At 45.2% G+C, this 10,078-nt stretch overlaps 1 protein-coding gene across 2 annotated transcripts in view; it reads right to left on the reverse strand.

The window, feature by feature from the left end:
- Positions 1-8,528, reverse strand: part of LOC116988850 (transient receptor potential cation channel subfamily V member 1-like) — a 29,476-nt gene extending 20,948 nt beyond the window's left edge. The window contains exon 1 of one of the 2 annotated variants that reach the window (XM_033045827.1): positions 8,350-8,528. The gene's annotated coding sequence lies outside the window, so the exon portion shown is untranslated. Of the gene's footprint in view, positions 1-2,482; positions 2,612-8,349 lie in introns of those variants that run through there. The other variant, XM_033045828.1, reaches the window with a different exon arrangement.
- Positions 8,529-10,078: the final 1,550 nt, after the last annotated feature.

The following is a 10,078-nucleotide window of genomic DNA, read 5'->3' on the forward strand; positions in this document are numbered from 1 at the left end:
TAAATGGCCTACCCCTAATTCTTAAACTGTGGCCCCTGGTTCTGGATTCCCCCAACATCCTGAATATGTTTCCTGCCTCTAGTGTGTCCAATCCCTTAATAATCTAACATGTTTCAATAAGCCCCCCTCTTGTCCTACCTAATTCCAGAGTATACAAGCCCAACCGCTCCATTATATCAACATATGACAGTCCCGCCATCCCGGGAATTAACCTTGTGAACCTACGCTACACTCCCTCAATAGCAAGAATGTCCTTCCTCAAATTTGGAGACCAAAACTGCACACAATACTCCAGGTGTGGTCTCACTAGGGCCCTGTACAACTGCAGGAGGACCTCTTTGCTCCTATACTCAACTCCAATTTATTATGAAGGCCAACATGCCATTAGCTTTCTTCACTGCCTGCTGTACCTGCATGCTTACTTTCAGTGACTTTCAGTATCCATAAAAAAGGGACTGCAGCTGATTTTACTGAGCTTCCAGAGGAAGTGGTTGAGGCATGTACAATAACAACATTAAAACAACATTTGGACATGTACATGCATAGGGAACGTTGAGAGGGATATGGATCAAACACAGGCAAATGGAACTATCTTAGATGGGAAGGCATGTGTTGGGCCAAAGGGCTTGTTTCCATGCTGTGTGACTCTATGAAGGCCAAAGACAATAGACAATAGACAATAGGTGCAGAAGTAGGCCATTTGGCCCTTCGAGCCAGCACCTCCATTCAATGTGATCATGGCTGATCATCCCCAATCAGTACCCCGTTCCTGCCTTCTTCCCGTATCCCCTGACTCCGCAATTTTCAAGAGCCCTATCTAGCTCTCTCTTGAAAGCATCCAGAGAACCTGCCTCCACCTCCCTCTGAGGCAGAGAATTCCACCTGACAAACCCTCCCTGCACAGGATACAATCACCTTTAGTTCATTGTCATTCTCTGAGTTCAAATCCAGCAGAAAGCATTAAAAGAGATCCTGCTTTACCCATCCTGCAGCACCTTTCATAACTGCAGGATGTGCAAAGCAGTTCACAGCCAAATATATCTGTACCTCACCGCGTTTGAACATATGACAATAAACTCTACTTGACATGACAAATATCCAGCAAGGAATTATATGGTGATATTGAATGTGTGAAAATTGATGTAATTTGGATGAATAATGGCTTTTGTATAAAGGCTTGTTTCGTGACATGCCCTTCAGCAAACCAGCTTATAACAGTATCCCATTAATTCTTGTTTATAACTCACTATTCACAAATAAATTATGTCAAACTCTCTCACGGTTGTTTTGATACATGATTTCTCCGCTTATATAAAACAGAGTTATGTAAGAAGCCAACAAGAAAATAGTTCAGAAAACACATTATAAAAAAAGAAATGTATAAATCTGACACAAGAGGCTGCAGATGCTGGAATGTTGAGCAAAACACAAAGTGCTGAACTCAGCGGGTCAGGAAGCATCTGGGATGGGGAAGGGATAGAGACCCAGCTGAAATCTAAAGAAGAAGTTACCAAGCTCACAGAACTTGGTCTCTGCACATTCCTCTTCAACTGGATCCTCGGCTTCCTCATCAACTGATCACAATTAGTATGAAGTGGCAGCAATACTTCCTCTTCGATAACCATCAGCACAGGAGCACCACAAGACTGCGTGCTCAGGCCCCTGCTCTACCCACACAATACTCATGACTACATAACTGGACATGGTTCCAACTCCATCTTCAAATTTGCCGATGACACCACCATTATTGGACAAATTACAGATGACGGTGAGTCAGAGTATAGGAGGGAGGTCGATCGACTGACCGAATGGTGCCGGAACAACAACCTTGCTCTCAACGCAAGTAAAACCAAGGAACTGATTGTTGACTTTGGAAGAGGAGGTGGAGGATCCACAAACCTGTTTTCATTGACGGGACGGTGGTGAAGAATGTCCAAAAACAACAAATTCCTGCGTGTGCATATCTCTGAAGATCTGTCCTGGACATTGATGCAATCATAATGAAAGCCCATTAACGCCTCTACTTCATTAGAAGACGAAGGAGATTGGGTATGTTGACGAATATTCTCTTGGGCCTCTACAGGTAGAGAACCTATTGACTGGTTGCGTCACAGCATGGTTTGGCAACTCAAATGCCCAGGAATGAAGAAGAATGCAAAAAAATGGTGAATACTGCCCAGTTCATCACCTCTCCACCATCGAAGGGATCTACAGGAGGTGCTGCCTCAAAAAGGCAGCCAGCATCTGCAGTTCCTTGTCTCTTGCTCTCCCCAGTGTTAATCTTTCCAATCCGTGTCCTCTTGTTACTAACTCTCCAGCTGTTGGAGAAAGCCTGACCCCATCTATCCATACCGTGCTGACTGACTCCCTGTCTGTGCCGCAGTAATGTGGAATATCCACAGCCACAGATATGGATCTCACTTCCCAAAGGTCCAGCTTTCTTTCAAGCACAATTCTAACAAACAGAATTGGTTTCTCCTACCTTGAGGAAAAACGCTCCTGTCCTCATCGGCAGAGTGGTACTGATGGCCATTTGATTCTCAATCAACAGTTTGAACCAGGCACTAGGTACAGCTGCCTCCTCTGCTCCCCTTTAATCAGCCTCCGTTTGCCACAGTCCTGCTGCTGTGATGAATCAATTATCAATGTACTTTTGCTAACTCCTGTCACCAGGACTCTGCGCACCATCTCCACAACCACTTCCCTTGTCTTTGTGATGTCTCAACCCAAAAAGCTACCACACTCATGAGATGAAATCAGTTTCTTTTCACCAAAAGCAGGAAGAAGCAGAACATCAAAAATAGGCCAAAAATAACTCATAGACATTCAAAATCCATTCCCAGGTCTTTTCCCCAAAATGTTATTTCTGGTTCAGTCTCCATTGCTAAGTAAGCTGACAAAGATTTTCAGCATTTACTGTTTGTACTTATATATTATGTAAATGTAGAAATAAGTGATTATATTAGAGATGGGGAAGAGATTTACTAGGATGTTATCAAGACTGGAAAGCCCTAGCCATGAGGAAATATTGGATAATATGAATTTTCTTTGCATCAAAGGGGACTGAGGGAGGACAATTGGGATGTATACAATGATGGTGTCCAACACTGTATAGATAGAAAGAACTCGCTCCAAAGAAGGGTTCTGACCCAAAATATTCTCTGTCCATTTCTCTCCACAGATGCTGCCTGACTCACTAAGTTCCCTCCAGCAGTTTGCTCAAGATTCCAGCCTTTGCAGTTCTTGCGCCTCCACGCACCTACTTCCCTTTGAGAGGTCAAATGCAGCGGGCATGAATTATTTACAGGCTGTCCCTGGGTAACAAGTGGGTTCTGTTTTTACAGGCATCCTTAATCGATTGTGTTTGTGAGTCATAAAATACAGTGTGAAGCCTGTACCTTCACAGCATGTCTGGCATCAAAAACACACACGAGTGGCAGGAAAGAGCAATTTCTAAACATAAAGAGAGAGAGGGAATCAGTTCTATAAAATGATGAGATACATAGAGAGAGTCAGAACAATTTTTCCAGGGTGGAAATGTAAAAGACTAGAGGGCATTACTTCTCCTGCCTTCTCCCCATTTCCCCTGACACCCGTATTAATCAAGAATCTATTTATCTCTGCCTTAAAAATTTCCATTGATGGCCTCAACAGCCGTCTGTGGCAATGAATTCCACGGTTTCACCACTGTCTGACTAAAGAAATTCCTCCTCATCCTAAGGAGCATCTTTTAATTCTGAGGCTATGACCTCTGGTCCTAGACTCACCAACTAGTGGAAACATCCTCTCCACCTCCACTCTATCTAGGTTTTTCACTATTCGGTAAGTTTCTATGATCCTTCTAATGTCCAGCGAGTGGAGCCCCATGACATCAATAGCTCATCATATGTTAACCCACTCATTCCTAGGATCATTCTCGTAAACCTCCTCGGGGCTCTCTCCAGAGCAAGTACGTTCTTCCTCAGATATGGGGCCCAAAACTGCTCATAATACTCCAACTGCGGCCTGACTAGTGCCTTATAGAGCCTTAACATTACACCCCTGTTTTTGTATTCTAGTCCTCTTGAAATAAATGCTAGCATTACGTTTGCCTGCCTTATACTGTTTCAACTTTTTGGGAAGATGATGACAATTACATCATGTCTGGCAAGTCCTCTCTCACCACATGCCACATGTGAGGGACGAGTTGTGAATCTGTTACTACAGTTCTTCTCTGGCCAATTTGGGAATAACAACAGGATTTGTCATAAGAAGGGATTATCGGGTGGACTCCCCTCAGGATGCCCACGTGGTCACTCGAGTAGGAGAAGGAGCATCCGTGATGGCATGAAGAACATTGAGTCCATCCGTTGGGAAAACACATGAAAGCTCAGTGTAAACATGAAGTGCTGTCTCCTAAACCTAAACTAACCACCCCAAGTCCAAATGGGAGAGTCCACTAGCCACTTTACTGCCCTTACAATGGAGTCTTCCTCAAAGCTGTGGGACTGCCTAAGGCAGGGAATTAATGGATACGGGCCAAAGCAGATGGGATCAGTTAGATTGGCATCATGGCCGGCACAGAAGGTCCTGTTCCTGTGCAGCACCGTTTTAAGTAAAAATGATTGATGTATATATATTTATGGGGTAAAGATTGACGTTTGGCAGGGCAAGCTGTTTGAAAGAGGAAAGTCTTGTGTTGAAATAACCAGGGGTAGGTCACTTCCACAAGGTCTTGGCCTTGTGCATTTGACTGGCTCACGAATTGAATCCCTTTAGGATTCTAAATGGGTGACGGAGATCATCAACTTACTGAGGTTTGGTGAGGTGACTTGTGATGTCTCTCCTGCTTACATGGTCTCTGGCAATGAGCTGAAGGTCCTGGGGAAGGAGGAGTTGTGGTTTCCTGGGGGTAGCTGATTCAAGCAAGCCCACTCCCCGACTTGACTGCGATGAATGCCAAGAGGGTATTGAAGGGTTGGACGAGATAAGTTGTGATAGACTATGTTCTCCTGTGAAAAGGGAAGGCTTAGACAGAGCCAATCAGGGGAGTCTAATTCCAAAGCAGGAGCATTAGTGACCAGAGAAAACAGAATGAAGGGAAATGGGAGAGGAGACAAGGAGACAAGGAGACAAGGAGAAAGGTTTGTAGTGATGTGCATCTAATAACCAGAAAGGGGCAGATTCAGTAGGAACTTTCAAAAGAGTAACTTCAAAATCATCCCCATTGATCATGCTCTACTTTAGCCTTGTCTGGCATCACTACACCTCTACAATGCTGGGCTCTGATGTGGAAATTCTGGGGAGAAGAGTCCTAGAAGAGTGGAACCAGCCAACCAGCTCTTTCAACGATCTGTTACCAGGCCAATGGGCAGAATAAGATTTCTCTAACTGTGATTCCAGATAGTAGCAACTTTCTCACAGGGTAGAGGGCAGGTTGATGCCAGATGGCCACTGCAGCCTTCCCGAATGTAGTGAGATGAGCAAAGCCCCAGCTAGTACAACCCTGGAGAAAACTACAGTGGGGCAATGGAAACTATACTCTCACACAAACATCACTCACAAATCAGATCTGATTAATTATTAAAGTGCATAAAGATACGACGTTAAGTGCTGCAGAGTGAGAAACTAAATGCATTATGGTAACGGCTCAATTATCCTGATAGACCAGTAAAGCTACCTTGGGACTTGGTATTTCTCATTAATCGATCTTTCCTGGACCCTAGATTCTTAAATTAGATGGAAATTGCTTTCAAATGTAACCTCCAAATACCCTGCTTATCCTCTTCCCGTCACAGTTAAGATGGCTGTTGTGCTGTGATTGCACAGTAAGAACAATGTAGCTTGTCACCACACTGGTGGACTTGAGGAGAAGGGAAATGCAGCTGCCCTGCCCTAAGTAGCATAAGATGCAACAGCACAAACAGGGGATTTAGACCCCTGACCTGTCTTTATTTTATGCTGGCCCTATCAGAATTTTTACAGCTTTCCTATTGATACTCAGGTCTCATAGTTCTCTTGGTGTGTTGCTATTCTCAAACATGAACACTTTAAACTGTTGACATTCCCCTGTTACTGAAAGAGATAATTCTAAACGTTCACAACCTTCAGTTAATGATAATTACAGTCCAGGAGAAGGTGGGGGTGAGCTGCCTGTTTGAACTGCTGTTGCCCTGGTGAAGGTGCACCCACATGCTGTTGAGGAGAGAACTTCATGACCAGGGAAATATTACCAAGTCAGGACAGCGTGTGGTAAAAGGGTGGAAGTGTTCCCTTGCAGCTGGTGTGCTTGGCCTTCTTAGTTGCCAAGATCAGGGTTTTTGGAGCTGCTGTTGGAGTAGTGGCACAGTGGGGCAGCTGGTAGAGACCAGAACTAGAGACCTGGGTATGATCCTGACCTCGGGGGCTGCCTATGTGGAGTTTGCACGTTCTCCCTGCAATTGCGCGGGTTTCTTCCAGGTGACCAGTTTCCTCCCACATTCCAGTCTGTAGGTATGTAAGTTAATTGGTCTCTGTAAATTGTGCCTGAAATTCAGGGAATGGATGATAAAGTGACATTAGATTGACCTAGTGCATACAGGTAATCAATGGTCAATGTGGACCTGGTGGTAGAAGTGTCTGCTTCATGCTGTAACTTAAAACTAAAAAAAAAACTAGGACAGGCAAAAATCTCAGTGCGTCATGTACACACTGCAACAATTGTGCATCTTTGGTGGAGGGAGGGAGTATTTAAGGTGATGGATGTGGTGCCAATTAAACCTTCCCCTGGATGGTGTCGAGCTTCCTCAGAGTTCAAGGAGCTGCACTCGTCCAGGCAAGTGGAGGGTGTTCCATCACATTCCTGCCTTGCGGCTTGTAGATGATGGAAAGGCACTGGGGAGTTAGGAGACGACTCACTCATTGCAGGACACCCGGCCTCTGGCCTGGCCTGTGTATCCAGCTCTCATTTGATCACTATAATTAAATCTGCTTCTACTGGTCTCCACAGCAGATAATTGGCGACCTCAACCACTTGCTACATCGTGTCACTTTCCATTCATTTGCCAATCACCTTCATATGCTCTTGACTGCCATCCAATTTCTCACCGATATTCCTCCTGATTTTAAATACCTCCATTAGATCTCCTCTCGACCTCCCTTGTTCTGAGACCAACCAAGCTTCTCCTGTCCGTCCATATTACTAGAGACTATCACCCCAGAATCATTTCTTAACTCTCCTCTGCACTCTCTCTAAAGGCTTTACATCTCTTCTTGAGAATGCCCAGAAATGGATACAATGCACCAACTGTGCCCAGGCCAGTTTTTAGAAAGATTCACCATGCTTTTCTCAGCCTCCATGTTATCAAGCCCCAAGGATCCCGTGCATCTTTTTAACCACTTCCTCAACTTCTGTGACACCCACAATCCATCAACAGATAAACGCCTGCCACTGGAACTGGACGGGCTCGAACCTGAAATTAAATGGATTTTTCTTAATCAATCCACTGGAAGTTTTGGAAATAAAACTGGTCCATCACAGGCACAGCCCTCCCCACCACCAAACAAATCTACATGAGGCTCTGCCTCGAGGAGGTGGCATCTGCCATCAAGGATCGCCACCATATGGATTATGCCCACCTCTTCCTGCTATTGTTGCACAGGAGTTCCACACCACCAGGTTCAGCTACTTTTGTAAAACTATCCGATTCTTGAATTGACCTGCACAACTTTACTCCTACCTCGGCAACAGAAGACTATGAAGCGCCTCTTACACTACCGTGGATTTGTTTTCTAATTGTGCATTTTTGTTGCAATTTCTTGTTTTTTTTGTCAGTCTTTTTCTTACCATCTTGAAGCATTTATGTGTAATTTATGTTGTTGTGTGTTATTATCTAAGTCTATGTGCCTGCGATGCTGCTGCAAGTAAGATTTCTATTGTACCTGTACACATACAATAAACTCAATATCACCCTGAATCACAGAACTGTACAATACAGGAGGCTAATAATTCCACAGCGCCAGTGCCAACATTGCTGGAACTACTGAACGGGACACCCAGCAGGGAAGGAGGGTTTGGGACGGGTTTATGAAGCACAGTAAGGGAGATGGGGGTGCACTGCTGGAAACCAGGGGCCGAGGCAGTGGCCTAGCTGAGAAAACTGAGAGTCAAACGTGTGAACTCTCTCTCCATTCACAGACTAATCATGGGCTGCTGTAACAATTGCTCCCTCAGCAGCTAGAATGTATTTCAAAGGGTGATTCTAAAACCATCTGAGCTTTTAAAATTAAGAAACTGTTTGCGTTCAAAACCCAACAAAACCCGATGTGTCAACAAAGTTCTTAAAGATTTGAAGGGTAAGAGCCGGAGAGAAAGTGCTGGGTTCTACTCACGCTTCCACCCCTTGAACCCTCCTTGTGGCTGTCATTCGAATCCAAGCTGATCTTTCCGTGGGCTCTCATTCCTAAATTAGGGCCGAGGTACTGCAGAATTCAGCAGGAGCCAACTGGTAACTGAAAGAATGGGAAGCAGAGAGGGAGAGGTTAGCTCCCAAGCCTTTGAATACTGGAGATGATTCTAATTGCCTGAAATAGAAATGGAAGGAGATAACACAAAGCGAGAGATCTTGCACAAGTCCCCTGGGTATATCACCAGGCTCCATCACAGCCTTGAGTGAGTGAGCACAGAGTTCGATAACTTAGTCTCTAGATTCTATCAGCGTAAAGCCCATACTTAGTGAAATGCAGTATGCTCTCAGGGACAGCTAGAAACATTAATGGGTTCATTAGCTCACAGGTATTTGTAATTAGGTCCACAAGAGAAGAGGCTTGAAGGTCAGTCTCTGCACAATGATTAAACATTAATGATCTTACTGCAGAGTTAATTTTACAAAAATAGTTCAATTTACAAATTAAATGTATTTACATTATTTGCAGTTCATTCTTTACAAACATACACACAATTAAAACATTATCATCTTTGTCTAGGATGCCATCCAGTCCCTGCAGTTGCCACCGTTCTCAGACTGCCTCCAAGGAACCAGTAGACAGAGTGTGCTCCCTCTCCAGCGCACCCGGCCATGGATGGATCCTAGGAAAAGGGCAGATGGTGGGCTTGGACGGAACTCCTGATGGCCCGCTGCCCAGACCTGTGAATGGCCACCTTGGAGCAGCTGGGGGAATCCGAGGGGTCATACACTATCTGTGAAGGCAAATGATCAGGCAGCAATTCAGATTGGGGCCCTGCATCAAAAAAAAGTCTTTAGGAGGTGTGTTTCCTCTCCACTGTGGTTGATCAATTGCTTGACCAAGCCTTCACCAATATCCCCTCTACATCCTGCACTATTGCTTTCATCCCGCCTCCCCCCAGACAGAACAGTGATAGAGCTCTCTCAACCCGTACCTTTCACCTGTCAGCCTCCATACCCGGCACATCATTCACCAACATGTCTGCCAGCTCCAATCTGATCTTACCACCAGTCACATCTCCCCTACCATTGGGACGACAGATGGCACAATGGGCTAAATGTTCGGCTGGCAACCGGAAGGTAGCCGGTTCGAATCCCGCTTGGAGTGCATACTGTCGTTGTGTCCTTGGGCAAGACACTTCACCCACCTTTGCCTGTGTGTGAATGTGTGTGAATGATTGGTGGTGGTCGGAGGGGCCGTAGGCGCAGATTGGCAGCCACGCTTCCGTCAGTCTGCCCCAGGGCAGCTGTGGCTACAGAAGTAGCTTACCACCACCGAGTGTGACTGAGGAGTGAACGAATAATGCGATGTAAAGTGCCTTGAGTATTAGAAAGGCGCTATATATATCCCATCCATTAGTATTATTATTACCCACCCCTTTCCACAGGGAACACTCACTCCATGACTTGCTGGTTCGCTCATCCCATCCTGGACATTTTTCCCAGCAACTGCAGGAAGTGCAACACCCATCCCTGCACCTCCACTCCCACCACCATCCAGGGATCTTATAGAAATAAAGGATTGGACAGGCTGGATGCAGGAAAAATGTTCCCGATGTTGGGGGAGTCCAGAACCAGGGGTCACAGTTTAAGAATAAGGGGTAGGCCATTTAGGAGTGAGATGAGGAAACATTTTTACACCCAGAGTTGTGAAT

This window comes from Amblyraja radiata, chromosome 28 (genome assembly GCF_010909765.2).
Source record: "Amblyraja radiata isolate CabotCenter1 chromosome 28, sAmbRad1.1.pri, whole genome shotgun sequence".
Taxonomy (NCBI): Eukaryota; Metazoa; Chordata; class Chondrichthyes; order Rajiformes; family Rajidae; genus Amblyraja; species Amblyraja radiata.